This window comes from Talpa occidentalis, unplaced genomic scaffold (genome assembly GCF_014898055.3).
Source record: "Talpa occidentalis isolate TD23 unplaced genomic scaffold, MPIMG_talOcc4v2.1 talOcc4.5, whole genome shotgun sequence".
Classification (NCBI taxonomy): Eukaryota; Metazoa; Chordata; class Mammalia; order Eulipotyphla; family Talpidae; genus Talpa; species Talpa occidentalis.
Window position 1 is genome coordinate 41,877,984 of NW_023604861.1, and position 23,691 is coordinate 41,901,674.

At 35.1% G+C, this 23,691-nt stretch overlaps 1 protein-coding gene across 4 annotated transcripts in view; it reads right to left on the reverse strand.

The window, feature by feature from the left end:
- TSC22D1 (TSC22 domain family member 1) overlaps positions 1-23,691 on the reverse strand; it is a 116,746-nt gene that overhangs the window by 20,588 nt on the left and 72,467 nt on the right. The window contains exons 1-2 of one of the 4 annotated variants that reach the window (XM_054701545.1): positions 16,165-16,289; positions 12,476-12,578 (exon numbers count right to left, since the gene is read on the reverse strand). The exons of 2 other annotated variants lie outside the window; for them this stretch is intronic. The gene's annotated coding sequence lies outside the window, so the exon portion shown is untranslated. Of the gene's footprint in view, positions 1-12,475; positions 12,579-16,164; positions 16,290-23,691 lie in introns of those variants that run through there. One more of the 4 variants, XM_037526989.2, reaches the window with a different exon arrangement.

Below are 23,691 nucleotides of genomic sequence, written 5' to 3' on the forward strand. Positions count from 1 at the left end.
TAAATGGAAATCACCAAATCTGCTCCTTTTATTGCTAAGTAGTGGTTGATTTAATAGTTTCAAACTATTCTATAATTTCTAAAAGCCTTCAGCTGTTGGGTAAAGCAGAGAGTACAGATAAAAAAAAAAATGGCAAAAGACTTTCCAGCAATGATATAGAATTTAATTGAAGAAAGAGGTTATATAGTGTATCAAAATTTCAACTGTCATGAAGCAGATATCACCATTAGAACGGCATTTGATCTAATACTAAGACTTAAGTATACTGACAGTTTCATATTATAGGATAGAATTAGAAAATGAAGTTTCCATGGATTGTAAGATCTCATTACATCAAATAGAAAAGGTTCTAGGTTAGACTATCTACATTTACTTTTCAGACAGTGAAGGCTTTATTTCTGAGTCAACAATTCTATTAAATTTTGGCCTTCCTGCTGTTTCTCACTTAGATTTTGTTATCAGCAAAAATTCTCTACATTTTCTTAAAAACATGATTCTCTATGGCTTAAGGGAGGTGAGTAAAAATGCTAAATTGTTTTTTAACTTCAAAATGTCACTTCCAAACAACCTTAAAAGCATCTATGATATTATTTCAGTCATTGTGGTTCCAGACATGTAACCATAACTCAAAGTCTACTTACTTCCTGCTCAGCATTGACGTTTTAATGTTGCTTTAAATGGTCAGATTTTGAGCTTTAGAGGTAGACCTTATTTCAAATTTAAAAAAAAAATTTCTTCATATGTAAAATGGGGATGATAAAATCTATTTCAAAAAGTCATGATAATTGAATGAGATTACACAAGAAAGTAAACTGGCATTTCCCAAAGCAGTAAGATGAGTAGTTAGGATTACATCCTTGTGTTCGAAAGTACTTGGTTCAGGCCAGAGGCGCGGGGTGGTGAGAGAATTCACCAGAGACAGAGTGGGGAGCAGAAGAGGCAGATGACCAAAAACACTGCTGAGGGGAGCAGCAGGCGATGCAGGAGAGCTCTGCCGCGCCATGTGGGAATCTCCCTTGCCGGCTGGAATCAAACCTGCACTGCAGAGGCTGAGGACAGCTTCATAGTGCTGAGCTCAACCCACTGCACCACCGGGGAGGCCCTCTCCACTTACTTTTTAAAGGAGAAAGTTTCTTGAAAATGACCTCATATAAACAATACTGCTAAGGAATATGACCAAAAGAATTTTTTCAGCTATGAAAATGACCGTATACAACTTGCAATCCTGTTCCCTAACATATAACTATCCCAAGAACCGATTCTTAAGTGACTTTAATGTTTTGTTAAAAATCAAGTTTTGATTTAAACTCTGTAATACAATGAAATGGCACAGTGAGTCCTGTAATTTTTGTTTTGTGTCTTTAAAAAGAATTCCAATTTTCCTGTCATCTATTTATTGGACATTCCCAGCTATGCCACAGTCTTGTAGCCTTCTTCACATAGGACACCTCCGCCATCTTAATCTCTCCTGTCAGCTTCTATGTCTTTCTCCTTAAGATTCTGGTAAATCCATTGCTCCCACAGGAAATCAGCAGTGACCTCATGGTCAGACCAAGCAAAGGGAGCTATTCTTTCTTTCCTCCCAAGCCCCCATGTACAAATATTGATTGCACAAATACTTAACACACAAACACGTTGTGCCTGACATTGTGCTAGTCACTAGGCTTGTTTTGAAGAGTGACATGGTCCCCCAGTAGAAATATTTAATGGAGGGCCTCCCTGGTGGCGCAGGGGTTAAAGTCTCACACTATCAAGTTACCACCAGCCACTGTAGCCTGGGTCTCATCCCACCCAGGGAGCTGACCCACATGGTGCAGCAGACCTCTCCTGTCTCACCCACTGCTCCCCTCAGCAGTGTTTTTCAGTAGATCCACCTGTCCTGCTCCCCACTCTGTCTCTGGTGAATCCTCTCACCCTCCCACACTGCTGGCCTACACCCCATTTCTTGTATACATAAATAAATAAAAATAAATCTTTAAAAAATGTATATTGTCTCTTACTAGCAGCAGGAGTGACTTACACTTCAGTTTTATCACAGAGCAATAAAAGAGAGCTGTTTTAGGGAAAAAAAAACTGCTTTCTTGTTACAAATTAAAGTTAAAAGAGAAAAAGACAAAACAAAATTTTGAAAACAAAATTAACTAGGTGAAAAATATTTATTGACCAATTATGTATTAGGCAATGTAATAAGCACTCAACTTATTATCTTGCTTAATATTAATAGTCAACTCACTTCTATTATCACCACATATACTGAGCCTAAGCAAAATTAATTAGTTCATTGTCACACTGCCGGCCAATGGCAAGCCTGGAATTTGAACTCAGGCTTGTACGACTCAAAAAATGAGCTTCTTTCCACTAAAATTATTTTAGTGCCTATCATGTGCTAAGCACTGTGATAGGTCCAAAGTCCAGGAGGGTGGTGGATTTGCAAACAATAATGAAAGGGCAAAGTAATGAGTGTGATGTGTTAGGTACAGCAGGTGCCAAGAAAACGAAAGAGGCAGTGACCAAGTCAAAGGGGTAGGAGTATATAATAGATGTTGAGTGATCAGGAAAGGTTTCACGACATTTCTTCCTCAATTAAATTTTCAAGAATATGCTTAGACCATTAGTTAGAGAAGAGAAACAGAAGTATATGGTAAGGAAAATGAACAGCATGATAGAAACAGGCAAGAAGGCACAGCATCTTTGTGGGAGGTGCACAGTAGGACATCTGAAATAACTACAGACTGGTAGGAAACAGATATTTAGAAATCTTTGAATTCTTAGAAATATTAAACATACTGCTAATGAATCTGATATTTATTTCCACAACAATGAGCTTCAGCCAATCAGAATAAATACTGGTTACTTAACTAGTATGCAAACAGGTAAATATCAACTTGTCTTTAGGAAATGAGAGCAGCCACTGAGGTGTTTACTGTAGGTGAGAGTCCTGGAATTTTAGAAAGGTAACTCCAGGTACATACAGCATGGAAGTAGAACGAAGGAGGACAAAAGTACAGACTAGGAAGAAATTCTGGCTAAAGATGTCTACCTGGGAGTGGAGTTAGGGGAGGGGAATGATTTTAAAGGAAGTCAGGTAATCAAATTATAAATATCATTTCACATGATTCCATCACTATAACAAACTATTAAATATATTACACCAAACCATTACAGAATGAGAATAATCCAAACTGTGGACTCCTAAATTGCCCATGGACATGAATGTTATTTCAGCAAAATAAGAACAATTAACTGTCATTTAAGTAAATGCTTTGATTTCTTCAAGTTATATAACATCAAACATCTATTTTACATATCACCATTTCCAAAAAGATACAGCATTGTAGAAATTTAACTTTATAAAACTCTAATAACAATGACCTTGTCTAATAACCTCTTTTATGGCACATAAGAGCTGACTTTGTTAACTACAGAAATAAGTAGTGATATATTTCTGGTCATCTTGTAGCAAATGTTCAAGACAGACTATGGCCTATGCTACTTTTAGTAGTTAGAAGGGTCATCTATTCCAGTAAATCATTTACAAGCCCAGAAATGGTAAGGAGCACGAATACAGCACAAGTTCAACTGAAAACAAGTCCTACAAAGATTTATAAATAAAATTTTAAAGTCCATTATTATGAGATACAATATATTAGCAGTTATTCTATCAAAGGTATTTTTCAGGGCACTTAGAGTACTTGCTATAGATTGTATTTCCACATCAAAAGAGTAGATACCGAGAGTGTAGAGAGCCCTAAAAGGACAAAAAATAACTTAAAAAACTATAAAACTAGGGCCTCCCTGGTGGCGCAGCAGTTGAGCGAGGGGTTGCGAAGCTGCCCGCGGCCTCTGTAGCGCAGGTTCGATCCCCGGCTGCTTCCCAGCCACCGGAGGAGGGTCCCACATGGCCCGCAGACCTCTCCTGCCGCCCGCTGCTCCCCTCAGCAGTGTACGTCGGTCCTTCTGCCTGCTCTGCTCCCCGCTCTGGCTCTGGTGAATTCTCTCACCCTCCCGCGCTTCTGACTGTACCCAGTGCATGTATAAACAAACAAACAAACAAACAAATAAATAAATAAATAAACTATAAAACTAGAGCAGAAGAGAGTGAGAAACAACAACAAAAAAACTAAAGCAACATAATGTCAAGTACATTAAGAGACTGAATGTGTCTGCAGTATTTTGAAACTCTTACCTGTGAAAAGTAAATCTTAAAAGTCAAATATATGTAAAAAGCAAGCTAACATAAATGACAAAAAATGATTTTAGATGCATATAACACTTATTAAGATCTTGAGAAATTTAAACAATAACTTCAATCATGCCATTTTTTTCAGTGAAAGGGATTCATTTAGTAATTTTATTCTATCCCCTGACTAATCCTAACGCTATTTCACCTAAACTTGATTATGTCAGAAAATACTGTACATAAGTTTCTCAAGTGTTTGATCAAAAGGGTAATTTCACTTGACAAAGTAACAAAAATAGGCATCATCATCTGTGTCTAAACATAAGGAAAAATGTATGAATGGTTATAAAAACTAAACATAATTTCCTAAAATTACGGAATTTCAGTTAAAAAAAATCCATGAAAATTTCTTTAAAGTGAAGTATAGTTGTTATAGACTAACTTCTATAAATCAAATTCAATTCATCTGAAATTCATAAATTTCTCACATACCTGTATTAATCGTAGTCTATTCAGAATTATAGAAACATAGGTATAGATAAACTACAGTTCAGTGACTGGTTGCACTTTTGAGTCTGAATTAGAAACCCGCATGTAAAACACCATGCACTTGAACTCAGAGGTGGGTCAATAATTTAGATTGACTATTGAATTTCACTAGGAAGTTTCTATAGAGTAGCTCTCTCTCTTTCAAGATGGCCTTTTAATAGAGATATCTAAATGCTTAAATGTGTGATAATCAGGAATTCATGAAGTTAATATATTTGCAAATTTATATTCGCTTGCTTTTAAGATATAATAAATGAGAAAAAATTTAAAGCAACCTTTACCTGAAATCCAATCATAGTAATTGCCAAAGAATGCCAGCATAGTAGATTAAATCATGAAAGAAAACAGAACAGAAAAATCATCTCCTATGTTCTTCACTCTACCCACATGCAGTTATTTTACATGTACACATACAGCTTACGTTTTCATATGTTCAGGAATATACTGGCAGATTTAAATGCTTAACTATACTCAGTGCTTAATTTGAGAGACTGAGAGAAAATTATGCAGAAACTACAGTTATTTATAATCACACACACACACACACAAATAAATCAAAGAAATACGAGAAATATTTAAACAATGTTAAGTGATCAAGATACCAACTGGATAGATCCAACAACGACAACTATAAAATTAAAGACACACATGTGGTACAGCCTTCAGGACAGCCTCCCACGACCCTCCCCCTCTTGGAAATTACTCTACCAATTGTATTTTTCAGGGCATTTAAAGTACTTGATATAGACTGTATTTCCATATCAAAAGAGAAGATATCAAGACAAAAATTTACTTGTGCTGAAAAATGAACACTGCCGACCTGAGAAAAACAGCACAAATGACGTGTGTGCCTTCCAAGACTAAGTCACAGACTCTGCTGTGTCTCTGATCACTCGCTCTGGGAAAAGCCAGCTATTATGTCACCAGGAGCTCATGCAGCCCTGTGGAGAGCTCAGCACGGCAAGAAACTGAAGTATGGTCTGCCAACAGCCAGCATCAACTTGCCATCCCTGTAGCGAGCATGTTGATCCTTCAGTGCGCGTCAAGACTTTGGGTGACCGTGACTTGACATATTTCATTTTTATTTTAATTTTGGGGGTTACACATTTGCTCTCCCATACGCACACATGCTCCTCTCACCTCTACCACATCACCGGTCCCTATACCCCATCTGCCTCACTGGCATCTGGACTCTAACTTCATGAGACCCTGGGTTGGAACCATCCAACTAATCCACTCCTGAGTTCTTGACACTCAAAACCTGAGTAAGGTAATAAATATTTATTCTAGGGTAATTTGTTACACTATAGAGAACATATAATTCAAAAGATCATGCAATAGAATAATAACAGTATTAGAATATGATTATAATAGAAGAGGATCAGGGTGATTTCTTTCTACTTCCCAAATTTCTATAAAGTTATATACTTGCATTGTTCCAGTTTTCAAAAGTATATTCAATGTCCCTGGAGCTCATGGAGCTTATATTCCAGTGGGAAAAAAAGGCCTTAATCAAGTCATATCAAAAATTTTTATGGGATTACAAACTGTGATATATTGGGGATGGGGGTTGCTATAAGATATATTCCAAATTAATTAAGTGATCAGGAAATGGAAAATGGTGTCAGTATAACACAAAGTTGTGCTGATTCACAGAGGTTTTTCCCACACCGGAGAAGGGAGAACAGTGAATTATAACCATTAGCAAGAAGAGCAAGCTCTGGGCCCTGCAGCTAGAGCAGGAGCAGGAGCAGCTGGAGCCCAGTCATTTGTGTGTAACAAAACTTAAAAGCCGGTGCTTCCGCGGGTGCTTTGGGCTCTGTGCGGCTTTCAGTCCATGCCAGGTTAGCTGCTCAGCTGCCCAGCTTACAGCTCTACTTTCTTCTGTATTTCTTAGCACCTGCTGCCTCTCTTCTCATTAAAATGTTGCTGGCATTTCACTGCTTTCTGTGTCTCTTTAACATCTAGCTTGAGAGTTTCCAGACATGCTGAGCTAGTACCAATTTTTTTTTGTTTTCTGAGTGCTCTGATTACAAAGTTGCCTAAGTATTGAGTGGTTGGCCCCAAGTTTATTTTCTCCATAAACTATCTTATTTTTTTCCGCAATTTTGAAAAGTGAGACAGTTTTTAGGAATATACATTTCATGGCATAAAAGAAATGCCTGTGCTATTAAGAAAATGATACAGTTTTAGAATAGCACATAACAACACACTTCGACCTAATTTGGGACTAGAATGTACAAAGGTCTAAAGCACGACGACAGAAGTACAAGAGGTTCTCCCAAGAAAAAAACACAGGCTTAAGTGAATTTTCTCTTTATCTTCCTCATAGGCTTTGCCAGATGAGAAAACAGAATTCATTTCAGAAGGCTGAAGTATTCCTTTGTTTAAAAGGACTTTGGTAAGGGGAGATTGTGATCGGGAAGACAGGACAGCGATGAGATTGAGATTAATTCTGTGCTTCTCAAACTTGGCTGAACCTTAAAACTCAGAAAGCTTTCTCACAAATACAGCTACTTGGGCCCATCCTGAATTTACTGGTCTGTGATTTCTGAGCTCTGGTAGATTTTCAAAGTTCCCCAGGTGATTTCAACGTGAAATCAGGGCTAAGAACCATTAGACCAAGATATCAGCAACAATCAGATGGTTGGCAAATATATGTTAGGAAGGATTAGACACACAAACCCAGGTATTATTTAAATACAAAAGTTTGCAACTGTATTTAGCAAGTAAGACTATACCCATTTTTCCCAACAAAGTTTATAAGGAAAGTTGCTACAAGAGGAAAAAAAGGACATAGGTAGGGCTGGAAATAAGGGGAGCTAGAATGTGAAGGCCAAGCAGGGAGTTTTAACTTTGGCTTCTGGGTGAGGTGGTTTGTAGGTCCGGTACCTGATTTCACTGGGGAATAGAACAGGTTAAGGAAGAAGAAGGAATGAACATAGGGGAGGCCGAGAGGAATTTCCAAAAGGATTTAGTTGAACTACTTAAAAGGAGATCCTTACCTAGCACACTGAAATAGTAGCAATAAACTTAGGGCCAACCACTCAATACTTGGGAGTATCAAAATAAAGGATAAAAATGGATATAGTGTATATACAGTCCTATTATTTGGAGGTAGGAAAGTGAGTTTCCTAAAAAAGTTTTCAAATTTGGTGATCCAAGTTGCAGGAAGGAATTATTTTAAAAATACAGATTCCAGCACACAATGTCAAACATGAATTAGAATCTCCAGAGGTAGCAAAGTAATGAATTAATAACAAGAGCTACTACCATTTATTCACCATGTACAATGTGCTAGGCAATCTTTTAAGCATTTTGCATGTATCATCTGATTTCATTCTGTAACAACCCTAAAAGTTAATTGGAACACTGAAAAGTTAAGTAACTTGTCCAAGTAACAGGTGGATCCAGGTTTCAAACCTGCAGACCTAGATACAGTCAGTGCTCTTCAACATGCTGATCTACCTTCAAATCACCCTTCCATCCCCAATAAATGAAGTGTTTTAAGGCCACTAGTACTTGGAACCACTACACAATGACATTTCAAAGTCACTTTTAGTCATATAATTTTATGAAATCAGACTATCAACAGTGTCTTCCATTACTGAGCTTTAAATCAAGTAGCGCTATGTCCTTGATTACTTAGAATATGCAATATGCCAAATGTACAGAAATAGTTCTTCTGTAGAAATGGGGGCCACCCTGGTGGCACAAGGGGTTAAGCGTCAACACTACGAAACAATCAGCAGCTACTGCAGCATGAGTTCGATCCCCCGCCAGCGCAGCAAGCCAACCCACATGACACAGCAGACCTCTCCTGTCTTCGCGCTGCTTCTCTCAGCAGTGTATTTCAGTTAACCCTCCTGTTCTGCTTCCCACTCTGTCTCTTGTGAACCCTCTCACCACCAGCCCCCACCTCTGACCTGTACCCCAGTTCTCATATGCATAAATAAATAAATCTTTTAAAAAAGAAATGGGCTTGTGTCTAAAAATTCTGTCTCTGACAAAATAGAAAATTTACATAACATACTTTTGTTTTAATCACACTTAGTAATTTGTGATGTCTTGTCAATTCTCCCCTGATGTCTTTTTTATTTTTCTATTCCTACTGCCATCCCACTAATCCAGACACATACCATAAAATTTCCAGACTATTGCCTTATTATCCCAATTGGTCAATCTGACTCCAAATGCTATCCAGTTTGATCCATGCAAATTCATCCTGTATACCACTTTCACGCTAATGGTCTTAAAATTTTCTTAATTTCTTGCCAATCATTCAATTGCAAGTCTTTTGATGATTATAAACTACCTATAGGATAAAATGCTTATCTCTAGTATGGCATTCAAAGTCTATAACTACCACTTACCCATATCTAGCTTCTTTTTAAAAATTTGACTATAATGCAATTTTAACCTAGAATTCCTTTGTAAAAGCAAGAATTAAATAAACCATCAAACTACATTTAACTGAGAAATGCTTAAATTGCGGGCAATTCTTTAAATACTTTTAACAAGATCCTAGCTATCATGAAGTTAAATGTTCAAATCTGGTTCCACTTCAAGCGTGTTGCTTTTGCTAACAATTCTTAAACTTTCTGTAGAACATGTAGGAGGATGTTCTTAGCACAGCTAAACTCTTCCATCTGATCTTTCAGGTAGTCTCAAAGTTCGAGTTAATTTAGTTTCAGTATTCCGTAATACAAAAACTCCCCCAAGGCAACAGGGAGGACTTAGGCTGTTCTGAAAGCATGAATCTTTTATACAATTCACAACACCAATCTGCAAATCTTGAAAAGAATTACTTTAACTTAAAACATCTATTTTGCCAGGAGGAAAATGTATAAGTCCTAAAATTATAAGCTAGAGAAATATATCCATTCATTTCAGTCATGAAACTTCCACTCCTTATCTACTATAAGTTAAAAAATAAAAAGCTTGTTCTATCAAGGAGAACCGAGAAGAATGAAGTGTCTATATTCAATTATCTATTTCAGGCGGTGATAATTTATCGGTCATTTCCCACGACTTCTCTGCAGCTCTTACAAGAGTTATCAATTACTCCAGAAAGACTGAATGAAAGATGATGAGAAAAAAAAAAAAAAAACAACTCCATAAACTGACGATAGATGTGGCCATCAGGTAAAAAATCCACAGGACTCAAGAAGCCAGAGGAACACAGGGTGGCCACTGGAAGCGTGTCTCTTCCTCTCCCCTAATCAGCAGGGCTCAACTTCCCTTGTGCTTATGTGATGTTACACTGATTTGTTCTGGACTTGGTGCAATGAATTCTCAGTATAATATATTTTAAGATATTAAAAATTATGCAAATACTTAATGAGAAAAGTAAATCCAAAAGAAAACTTTTCCAAAAGATTGGAAAAGGCCAATCTTTCTTAAAAGATTCACAGAAGTCTAGACACAGATGGGAGGGAAAGAAAGCTCCATCCAAGGAGCCTCCACACGTGAACAAACTGACATGTCCAAGAGACTGAGGATTTTACCCAATGCATATTGTATCACCAGCAAAGGTACAAACTGCGCAGAATAGAAATCCAATGCCCAGATGTAGGAAACAGGTCCACTAGGGAAATACATTTGTGTCTGGACATATCTTTTGTCATCAATATTATCTTATTCAGGCAAATTATATATAACTCAGAATCCAAAAATGGATTTAAGTTGCTCTATAAGCAGCTAGTTTCTAAAATTCCTCACAACTACAGGATCCTACTCCTGTGTCTGAGGCTGCTTTAGCAGAATGACCTTTGATAAAGAATTTTTGAGGCTTCATAGTTTATTTTCCTTCCCCACAACAACCTGTTACAAAACTCCCTGGGAAAAAACAATGTTTGCCTTCATTAGATAATTAATTTTGCAGAAAGCAATCATGTTCTATCAAACCCAAATCTGGCCCTTGAAATGATTCATTTCACTTTAATAGGAAAAAATGTAGATAAGCAAAGAGCCTCTACATCAAGCCCAGCTTTTAAGAGTACAAGGTCCAGATTCTCTGCTGAAACTAGACCTTATTCCCCCTACACCACTTCACTTTATCACTTCATCTTAATCACAAGTGCAATGACTGGGAGTCAAATGGCTCTTGATAAAGATTAAATTATATTCCTCTGCTTTAGAATTCAGGAAAGCATGGAATGTAGCTTAGAAAGTTTTCCATCAGAAAAGTTAAAATTTAAAAGTTCTGTCATATAAAACGCTTAACAGTTAACCACACAGAAAACTGATTTTTTAGATAACTAAGGGTTTGCTATACACAGCAAAAAGAATCTGCAAAACTACAATCCTGCCACCTTGTGGTATCTATTCAAAAGCACTTCACCATTCATACTTTAAAACTATTTTTTAAAATGTGCTTATTTAGGAAAATATTAATCATGATATCTTAACAATTATTTTAAAATCTTAAATAGTGATGTTCGCGTACACTAACATTTATTAACTTGCCAATGTTTGACTTAATGAAATTGTTTCTAAGGTCAAAACTAAATTCTTCAAATATAAGATACAGAAATGCAATTATGAGCTCTGGAAACTCTCAATAAATTCTTAATTATGGATCACACTTTCCTTTCTGAGAATTAAATAACCATCTTTTAAAGAAAATGGCAAAATTTTTTACTGCCCAATAGGTCGCACCACTTGATCAATATAAATTATGAAGTATGGTAAATTGCTATAGTATCTTTACTAAATATACTTTAAATTAAATTGTTAAATTGCTCAGACAATTCCATCATCATGGAATTTCTCATCATGCTGACACTCACAAAAAGGTTAGTTTTAAAATAGTGGAATAAAAATACAGAACCACTGACATTTTCAAGCACCATCAGTAACAATTCCTTTTTAATAATTACTGAATGATGATTAAGTCTCCTTAGTCGGATAAAGGATTAGCAGCTTATTCTGTGAAAATATGAACGCCAATTGCAGAAAAATATGATGGCAACATCACATTTAACCATACTTATTTAGATTAAAAAACAACTCACTCATAGCAGGAATCTAGAAAACTTAAATATGGGACCAGGAAAATGAATAACTATAAGAAAGTGAAAATCAAAATCAACAAAAAACTATGAACCAGAGACACTTTTTGGGGGGTGAGGGGCAGGAGGGGAGGGATTGGGGTCAGAATGGGGGGGTTGCAATTGTATGGGGAATATAAAAATAAAATTTATTATTTAAAAAAATAAATTAATTGGCTAAAAAAACCCTGAATATTACTCAGTGTAATAACTAATACTTATCAAGAGTTTCCTTTAATTCTGTGCTATGCACTTAACATGACCTGTCTCATTTAATAATCCTCACGTTAACCTGTTGGAGGAGGTACGAATATATCCCCATCCTACCAATTAGATCACTGTATCTTAGAGGTCAAATTACGTGCATTATTTGACAGAGCCTGTCTGCTTCCAGTTTCTATGGCTTTAGCTGCCATATCCAATAAAACAGATATAAAAATAGAATATCTGCTTGAAATGTTTCTTGAAAAAAATCATTAGATCTTTGGGCTTGCTTTATGTATGTACGTATCTTTCAGTTGATGACTCAATAGCATTTAAGTTTCCCCCTATACTAGAAAAACTTTTCAGGAGAGATGGCAATTTCTGTTCTATGGCATCATCTGAATTTACTTCTTCACCAAACACTGCTCATCTCTTTTTCTCACAACACCAGAATTGTGTCGTCTTTTTTCATATGAACCAGTATTTTTACCTTGCACGAGAATATCAAAACCACCAGCATAGCTAATTTCTCTCTCCTCTTTCACCCATTCGTCCATTCAACAGGTATCTGAGAATCAGCTATGTGTACCAGGCTGATGAGGAAAAAATACGTAAATCAGGCTTGATATTTACCCTTAAAAATTTGTATTTTCCTAAGAGACTCAAAGACGCAGTGTAATGATAAGTATTTCAAGACAAATATGTATTGAGGACAGTGGGATTTTGAAAGAAAGACAGCTAATTTTGTTTCAAGGTAACTGTTTTTGCTCATTGCTTCTGTGCTTAACACCTTCTCTCCAAAAAATCTCCACATTAAATGTCCTGTTTTCCTAACTGATTATTTTTTGGTTTAAAGCTTTTTATTAGAGTTGAGATCAGCATTATTTAAAAAAACAAAATACAACACAAAAATAGTTTTGTCGGGGTTAATGATTATACAAATAAATACTTTCATAATATTTTAATCTTTGGGCCTCCCCAGTGGCGCAGCGGTTGAGAGGTTGAGCGCTGGGTTGCGAAGCTGCCCGCAGCCTCTGCGGCGCCAGTTCGATCCCCGGCTGCTCCCCGGCCACCTGAGGAGGGTCCCGCATGGCACGCAGACCTCTCCTGCCGCCTGCTGCTCCCCTCAGCAGTGTACTTCGTCCTTCTGCCTGCTCTGCTCCCCGCTCTGGCTCTGGTGAATTCTCTCGCCCTCCCGTGCTTCTGACTGTAACCAGTGCTTGCATACATAAATAAATCTTCAAAAAATAAATAATTTTAAAAAATATTTTATCTTCTCTGAGCATAAATTAAATGCCCAAATAATCCACTAAATGACTACAGGAGGAGGAATATCAGTATTACCTATACATTCCATAAGTAAACTAAGAAAAATAGAAGATCTGCTTATTAAAACTTCATTGTTTTAACTAAGAATCACCTTATGTCTATCACATTCCTTTCTTTACTGCATTTCCACTTTTAGTTTTCTTGACAGCTGTCTTGATAAAAGACAGCATTTCTTAATTTTTTTCCTCTAAGATTAGACATAAATTCCTCTAGAAAAGCTTCTTCCTAGATCTACTGTTAGATTTTTAAACTGCCAATAAAATATGGTATCAGTTAAATACTCACATGTTTATGTACACATATGTACACATTCAGTATATGTTTTTTTTTAAAGATTTATTTTTATTTTATTTATTTATTTATTTATTTATACAAGCACTGGGTACAGTAGAAGTGCGGGAGGGTGAGAGAACTCACCATAGCCAGAGCAGGGAGCAGAGCAGACAGAAGGACCGAAGTACACTGCTGGGGGGAGCAGCGGGCGGCAGGAGAGGTCTGCGCGCCATGTGGGACCCTCCTCCGGTGGCCGGGGAGCAGCCAGGGATCGAACTGGCGCTGCAGAGGCTGCGGGCAGCTTCGCAACCCAGCGCTCAACTGCTGCGCCACTGGGGAGGCCCCAGTATATGTTTTTAAATGTACATATAGATACACAATTACATATAGATACACAAAAATGTACATATGGATACACAACACAAATATTGATGGATAGAGCATTTCTAATTTCCTATATATCTTTCAAATTTCTTATTAAGGAAATCTCTAATTAAAACTTAATGAATATATATTGCTTTTATGACAAAAATTATTTATGCTAGTTCATTCAACAAATATTTATTGAACATACCTTAGATAGTCTACATACACATAAAAAGTACAAAGTCAGTACCTAAAAGACTGGGAAATGATCTGACTTACTAGCTATGCTTTCATAAGTAACAATTTCTTGATTTCAATTTCTTCATAATTTTAGGATAAGAATATTTGCCTCACCTCCCTCACAAGTGATTCCAAGGATCTGAATAAGACAATACATTAGAAGCAGTTTTAAAATAAGAAGTTGGTTCTAAAGCAAATAATCAGAGTGAAGTCCCATTACAATACAGGTCCATAACTAAGTATATTTATTGCTATTATTGAGATGAAATATAGCCTATATGTCAAAAATATTTTCAGTTAAGCACTAATTTCACTGGGATATTTATTGGTAAATCATAAGTTCTATTTGATTTAACAAAAGTGTTTCTTTTTAAAAATCATCATTTTTAATAAAATTGCATCTTAACAATCCCTGGTTATTTGTCAACAATAGTCTTTTAAAAAACAAGTTTCCATCTGCATCTATGCTATTATAAAAAAACAAATATGTGACCATTACTAATCAAAATTAAATGATCTCTTAGTTCCTTTTCTGCTCTAAAACTATGTCACTGTTTTATTAGGTTTCCAAACACATTAGGAACCCATAAATCAAAGATATGCCAGAATTTTTTTAATAACATTAGATTTTCACTAAGCAGCACCTAGAAAATTTTGCCATCTGATGTAAGGGTTGTTTAATTTAGACAAAAAGCTTATTTCTCATTTAAGATTCAAGTATTTTCACTTATGCAAAGCAGAAAATTTCCCATTTGCAATTTTAGTTCTCATGTGTATCTTTTATTCACACTATCAATATCCACAAATCTACAGGTTTAGTTATAAAAGATTTAAAAGTTTGTCTATTGTCTTTCTGATTTACCTCCCTTTAAAAGAATAGCTATGTCTTTTAATAAGCTGAAGGCAGAAGTCCTATAGTTATTTTTCTAATTTTAAACAAGTTAATAGCTCATTTCAAACTTCAGTAATTTGAAAACTTTAATTCTAAATTAATTTTTAATTTAAAGACTGGGGCCTCCCTGGTGGCGCAGGTGGTTGAGCACAGCGCTGTGAAGCTGTCCACAGCCTCTACAGTGCCAGTTCAATCCCCACCAGCCTGGGAGCAACCCACATGGCGAGCAGACCTCTCCTGCCGCACCCGCTGCTCTCCTCAGCAGTGCATTTCATCAGACTGCCTGTTCTGTTCCCCACTCTGTCTCTGGTGAATGCTCTCAACCTCCCGTACATTTGGCCTATACCCCAGTTCTTGTATAAATTAATAAAACTTTAAAAAAAAAATGAATATCTGTGATTAAAATATTTCAATGTATACAGAAGTAAAAATTGGACGAATACTTTTGCCAGCACTCCAATTAGTATAGTTAATTTATGAAAACTGTAAGTTGAAATAGTATATATAATTTTAAAATATAAAGCTAGAATTTGCCAGCTCTCAGAATCAGTCACAAATTTTGACCATTTTAAAAGAACCATGCAAGTGATGCTTTACATATAAATTTAAAGACCTCTAATTTGAAAACATACAGTAAGTACAATTAACATCATTTTCAAGTACTGATAAATGAAGATATTTTCTGATAGAAAAGCTGAATGTAAATGATTTGAAATCATTTACAATTTTAAGTCAATTCATAATGGCTTCCACTGGGTCATCAGACAAATGAAAAAGCTGTTAGGCTGCCACATTTTCAAACATTTTGAACTAAAAGAGAACTTTATACAACTCATCTCTGCTAGCAACTGAAGGAAAAAAATCCCTCCCTTCATTATCTCCAAATAAGCCTCCAAAAGGTTTTATAAGACAACTTATAAAATGTTCTAACTAGGAAAAACAAAAATGGCTGAACTGAACTGAGTTTCCTTCTCCAAGACGGATATTTAGAAGCCAACTGCCTTTCAGCAATAAACACTGCTTGGGAGGACTTAAGGGTGATTTCTCCATGACTCTTTGTATTACAGTTGAGTACTCACAGCGGGTCTATCACGGGGCTACAGCAAATGTCTCATGACCACACACACCAAGGAGAAGGGCCTCTCTCCCCACCGGGCCCAACTGACACTCCTGGGGGCCCAAGGGCTTCAGGAAGAAGTGCCCCCAAAGTTCCATCTGCCCCTCAAGGCAGTTTCTACTTAAAGGGGCAGTGACCCAATTTGTGTAGGCAAACTCACGGCTTCAAAAAAGAACAAAAGTACTGTGACTATAGTAATTTGTTATAGTAAAACAATTTAAAAGGCACGGGAGATTTTTCTTTACATTCTGTTAGAGGGCATCAAGTTGGCAAAACAGGCCTCTCTTGATTTCTCCTGGATCCAAAAATCAGGAGTGTCTTGTAGGTTGGTTGGTTGGTTGGTTTGTTTTTCCAACTTCTGAAACATGTTAGTGGAGAAAAAACAAGGAAGATTCAAGAATATAAGGAAGATGATTTGAGGAACAGAAGGATGAAGGAAGGGAGAGAGATAGGAAAGGGAGGTGGGAGGAAGAAAGGGGGAGAGGGAAAAAGAGAAAAAAGGAGACAATGAGGGAAGGAAGGAGAGAGAGAAGTAAAGCAGGAAAATCCTGCAGATAAGAAAAGCAAAACTGAAGCCAGTGGATTTCAAGATATCAGAGAGAAATGGAGAAACTAGATAGATGCCTGACAGTTTTTCCACTCCCAAGAGGACTCATAGCACTTCCAGTAATTTGTGTCCAATAATATCCTAGATTAGTCCCGTAAGTGTACCATTTTACTGGAGTAGAGGTAGAGAGGTAGTGAGAAATAAGGAGAAACACCATAGTTCTTCATTTGTTTTTCTCTTAAACAGGCTGCAATGCTACTTCAGATGATAGGGACTGATGAAATCAACCAAAGTTGGCAAAAAGAAATGACATAAAAGCAGGGTGGTATATATTATGAAACAAAAAATATATGTATTTAGTAAATGTACTAAATGTAATGTAAATGTATTTAGTACATTGGATCTTTAAAAACAGATGAAACTAAAAAACTAAGATAAATTTGTAACAGAAAAATATAATGCAAAGGGGTCAACATCACAGAAATGATTTTTTTATGAAATTAATTAAGATGAACAGTAAAAAATATAACATATACCAAATTTGTAGAATACAATTAAAATAAAACTTAGGGGAAATGTATAGTAGTCTTAAACATTAGAATGAAAGTTAAAAGTTGGTGCATTAAGAAAATGGGGGCTCAGAAGGAAACTCCCAACAAAATAAACCCAAAGAAAATACAAGAAAGGAGATACTAGCAAAAACCTATTAAAATAGAAAAACAGAAAACAAACATTAGAAGAATTAAGTAAAAAAAATTGACTCTGAAAAAGACTATAAAGCAAACTATTAAATCTGTATGATTAAAAAAGAGAAGGCAGAAATAAGTATTAGGAAAGAAAAGAGAATATAATCATAATTTTAAAAGATCTAGATTAAATGGACAAATTGCTGTAAAAATAGTTTTCTGAAACAGATGAAAAGATAAAAAGATCTATACTGCCATTAAATAATATCAAATTTAATAGTCATCAATCTTTTCACAGATAAACTCCCTGACTAGGTAGCTTCAGCAGCAAATTCTATAAATCATTCAGCAACCCAGTTCAGCAGCTCAGTCAGTCCCTGCAGTAGCCAAAATAAGAATCAGCAGCAAAAGCCATCAAAAGCAGGACTACCCAAGGAACATGACAGAACTTATAGAACCTCAATGAGTGGCCAGAGGTAAAGATAATTAAAACTAATACCATGTGGTTAACACCAGATAGCTACATGAAACCACTCCCTGGATATTACTGAAAGAAATTAAACCCTCTTGCTCTGCCCCAGACAGCTCCCTGAGCAGAAGCAGTGAAATAAACTACACAAGACAGACTGATTCCACAAACAGCAGAGCTGTTTGCATGTGGGTATTTACAATCAGCAACTCAGGCCAGACAGGAACTCAAAGAATGAACAGTTAATAGTTACTGAATAGTTAAAAAAGTTCTCCTAACATCATTATACCAAGGGAATGTACTGTTTCTGAGGTATAGCTCTTAAATGATGTCATAATTTTTCTGTCTCCTCAAATTCCAAGTTTTTGAAATATAAAGGGCACTTAGCATCTTATTTTACTATTCATAACATAAAGCAAAATTATAGAAATGTGCATGTCAGTAAACTTATAGCATATTGTTATTGGAAGGGTACAAACATTTACGCTGTTAGTGTAAGAGCCAGGAACATTCCTTCTTAAACACATTGTCTCATTTACTCCTCAAAACAACCCATTTTTCAGATGAAGAAAATGAGTTTTAGAGAGGTTAGATCATTTGCTACAAGTTAGTTACACCACCAGTAACTAGACTGAAGACCAGAGGGCCTGGTTCTTTCCACTCTACCATACTATCCTCTACTTTAAAGAATGTGCAAAAATAAGCAGCAAACATTTAAGCATTTATACTCTTAGGCTACACATTTTATTCAAACATACAGGTTTCAATTAAAGGTGTTAGTTACTAATATAAAAATCTATAGAAATACTATATTCACTTTTAATATATAAACAGAGACAAAATTAACAAGAATGATAGCTAACTATCTGAGTTAAATTTTACTATGTGCCAGAGACTATGCTAAGTGCTTAGAGGAAAATTTTACTTATGCTTCATAATAATCCCAAGAGGTAGATACTATTATTATTCTCATTCACAGATGAGAAAACTGAGGCTTAGAGAAGTTAAGGTTTCTAGATCATAAATGGTAGAATTGGTAAAACTAATATTTAAACTTACTGAATAGTGAATTTTGAATACTGAAATACTTAATACTGAAAGTCTAACATTAAAGCTCAAGCTCTTGGGACCTCCCTGGTGGCTCAAGGAGTTAAGACGCAGCCTCTAGAGTTCGATCCCCAGGCAGCTACCCACATGACTTAGCAGACCTCTCCTGTCTCTCCTGCTGCTCCCCTCAGCAGTGTATTTCAGTCAGTCTGCCTGTTCTGTTCCCCACTCTGTCTTTGCTGAATCCTCTCACCCCTGCCCCATACTTCTGGCCTGTACTCCAGTTCTTGAATGCATAAAAATAAATAAATCTTAAAAAAATTAAAATAAAGTTCAAGCTCTTAATGCATTGAATGAATCTATTTTTGCAATGTCCTTTCTATAACCAAATTAAACTTGATGAAAATGATTGTTATTTATACACACATTTTCTCTAAATTACCAATAAATTCAATAGTGAGTCATGCCTATTTGGACATTTGAGTAATTAAACAACAAGCACACAATGAAACAATTTCCCATGGCTGGCATTCCAGCTACTAAAGGATGGCCAATTTAAATTCGAATTTTATTCCACCAAATATTTTTTAACAATGGTAAATCTACTAGTAAATTTTAATATAAGTATGCTATATAGGGAGCTAGCATTATTAGCTACCTTTATTTAAAAATCTTGAACTATCAAAAATATTGCAGTAAATTAGTTACTACTACTTTGACAAGAATTATTAAGCAAAATCTCAAAAAATTAGGTGAGCCTTGAACATAAATGGGATATTATTTGCATATCCCCAAATACTAGACCTGACAGAATGGTCAACTAATGCAAGACTTGCATTATCACACACTGAGAATCAATTGTTCTCATCTAACAGTAGATGGCGCTAACACATCACATCCTATTTAAAAATAGCTGCCAAACCTTTCTAAGAGAACATTTTTACATAGGCAACCCAGGCTATCTTAAGTAAAATTTTATTTATATGAGATTCTGTATAATTTAATTTCCAACTTAACTTTTAAAAGCTGAACACAGAGGTGTCTGTACACAAATCTGGGCCACAAAAACATTCTGTATTACTTAAATACAGAATTAAAAGTTATAAAACTTATATAACAAGACACTGTTACAAAGTTCAAAAAATTGAAAAAAAGAATAAGAACAAGTAAAAGTAACTCAAAACAAACGATATCTAAGTGTTTTGAGGTTAGAGCAGCCTGAGAATTTGAAATTATTTCTACAGTCAACTTTGGGAATGTTCAATCACTACTCTAAAAATCCCTAGAATTTATAGTAATGGGATGCCCATTTATTTCTATAAAACCCTTTTAAGATTTTGCAGAATAAACTACTTTTCTATCAACAAACAAGGGGACAGTCTTTCCCCATTTTTATACTAGTCCATCTCCTGAAAGTAATAGTGTTTTCCATACAGTATCGCAATGTCAGGCTTCTAACTATGTGCTAAGTTACTTTAATTCATGTTGAAGAGGAAAAATACAGACATTTATTACTTATTTATGCTAATCTAGGATGGGAGCTGGAGTAAAGGAAGGCAGGAAGTGACAGAAAGTATTAAATATATGAGTGAATCTCATGATAAATATATATTTTAATGATTTACAAAATAAGATAGCTATCTCAAATCCTAGAAGTAAATCTAATTATATGCCTTTGAAGCATCACAAAATAATAGTACAAGAATATAGCTAGTTGAGTTTCTCTTTTGTATGTTTAACATTAAGCTTCATAGGTGATTATCCAGTCTACCTGCTGATCTGCATAAAGAGGATTGATTATCATAGAATAACTTAATTTAGAGATACATTGAAAATACAGCATAGTAATACATAAAGATGCAGTGAAAGTTGAATTCCATCTCCTTTCACTATATTGCAGAAGTAGTAAAAAGCAAGTAAATATAAATCCACTTAATCAAAACAATTAGAAAATAAAATTTTAAAAGACTGAAATATAGCAGCTGCCCTCTTACATCAAGAAGTAGTAAAGTATGAGTTTTAGAAAAAATGGTGCTTAGTATAAACATGTATATCTCAAGGTCATAAACAGCAGATTCTTCTAATAATGACTAGCACAAACCTAAGAGCAGTCACCACACATATGTAAGTAGAAAGTTCTTTTAGCCGTATTTCAATTTTTAATGTATAGCAATTCTACCTGTAGCCTAATACAAACTTTGTACAAGGTTATTGAGGGTTTCTTAGTAAGAATATTTGATAATATCAGAATTCTGATTACATTTTTCATTAGAAGGACATTTCAAAAATGTCCTGCTATTGCAGAAAGAGCAGATGTCTAAAATAACTTTCATAACCTGGAATTGGGTATACAGACCTTTTAAGAACTAGAGTAAAATAAAGACATTTTAGATAAACAAGGAAGCTTACTACCATTTAACATCACTAACCCCCCCCCAAAAAAATATTCTTTAGGAAGAAGAAAAATGGTCCATTAAAAAGGTCTGAGTTGTAAAAGTAAGCAGAGCAGGTGGTAAGCTTGTAGATAAAGGTAAATAAATACTGTCTACAAAATAATAATGTTGAATTTGTGAAGTTACATAAAAATGAAGTTAAAATTATGGACAGCGAAATCATACAAATTTTAAGAAATGGGGAAGGTGATAATTAGTGTCAAAATGTAGTAAAGTTTCTGTATTTTTTCTGGGGGGAAGAGGGTTAAGATGCTGATTAACCTTAGATTTTTGTTGATTATACAAATGGCATAAATTAGAATATAGAATATAGGTAGAATATAGGTCCCAAGCCAGAAAGGTCCTTCCTCCCACCCATATCCTGCTACATGGCTTTTACAAGAGACACAGAAATAAAAAAGCATGGACACACTAAAAGACAGAAAGTAGGGAGAAGATGATCTAGGCCAAAGGCATCATTAGGGCTACAGGCACGTTGTCTACCAGCTTCAATGTACCAAGAATATACAAGACTTCTAAGTGTGCAGGCATTGAATACATATAAATACATAAAGCCAATGTGATAAAAAAAGGGAGAAAGTGTCAAATCACCTTTCTTTGTTTTGTTAGGTCACACAGAAAAAACTAATCAACATATTAAATATCTAGACAAAGCAATTTCAACGATAAACTTAATGGACCCAAAAAGAATCAACTCAAAATTAAAGAATACATGCCATCTACAAGTATAGATGGGAACTTTACAGGAACTGTTCATATGCTAGGCCATATAAAGCAAAACAAATCTCAAAGAATCAGTTCCATACAGCTTTGTAGATTATTATGCAATTCATTAACATATAATTCACTAATAAAATGGTAAAAATGTAAGAACACCTACATTTGACAATTTCAGACCACACTACTGAACAATTTGCGGATCAAAAATAAAATCAGGATGAAAACTTACAACACTTAAAATGAAAATAAAATGCAGACTTGTGAGCTAGGCTGCCAAAGTAATACTTTAATTTTATAATCATAAGTGTTTAAAATGTTAAAGAAGAAAATTTGAAAATTAGTGAGCTGAAATTTCAACTTAATATGGTAGAATAGGAAATAGAATAAATCTAAAAATGCAGAAGGTTGAAAATAATATTTACAGAAATCAATGTAATTTTAAAATAAAACAATTTCAAAGTCAAAACTGTCTCCTTAAAAAGACTAATGAAATAGACAGATATCTGAAAAACTTAAAGAAAATGGGATACAAAAATAAACAATATCAGCAATGAAAGGGGGATCTAATCATATGTACAGTAAAAATTAAGTTATAATAGAGTACTATAAACACTAAGGCAACACTTAGAACTTAAAAGCTCCAGACCTATGTTTTACATATAAAGTTCTACCAAACTTCCAATTACAGAAGATGACACTCTTCTATAATTTCTTAACTTGTTAAGAATCCTTAAAAGCACACAAATGAAAATAAAAACAAATCTACTAGTAGATAAACAGACATCACAAACATGTCAAGTTTATCCCAGCACAAGAGTAAGGTTTACCATTAGAAAAACTTTAAAATTTTAGTTATCACTTAACAGATTAAGGGGAGGAGGGGGAGGTAACACAAATGGTTAACGAACATATCGAGTGAACCACAGTGAACTAACATTTACTTTTATACTGTATCAGTAAAATTGTAGCAGTCTATAAATATCCAATGTTGGCAAAAATAGAGTGGAATTTTTTATATATTACCAGAGGGAGGGTAAATAGGAACAATCATTGTGGAAAGCAAAGCATCATCTTCTTATAAAGTGAGCATGTGTATCTTCCATGATTCAGCCATTCCACTTCAGTGGAAACACCACATATGTCTTGTGCACATGTATAAAAAATGTCCACAGTAGCACTGCACATACTGGCAAAAAGGAAAAAAAAAAAAGAGAGAAAAAAAGCAAAAACTGAAAACAACCGAAAATGCCTATTATGAGGAAAATGAATAAACTATGTGCCACTCACACATTAAAGTTCTGTGCATTCATGAAAAATGAACATACAACATTCGTACTTTTAGAAGAATATTGAATGAGTAATATTCATTCAATAAACAGACAAAACTCCCTACAGGATTCCATTCTTATAAAGTTCATAAATAAAACTAAGTAACACATTGTTTAGGGATATGTACATATCTAGTTAAGCTGCTTTGGGGTCTTTCTTGTTTTAAAACAGAAAAGTAAGCCCCAAAAGCCACTATGATACTATAGTAGTTATATCTGGAGGAAAGGTGGAATTTGGG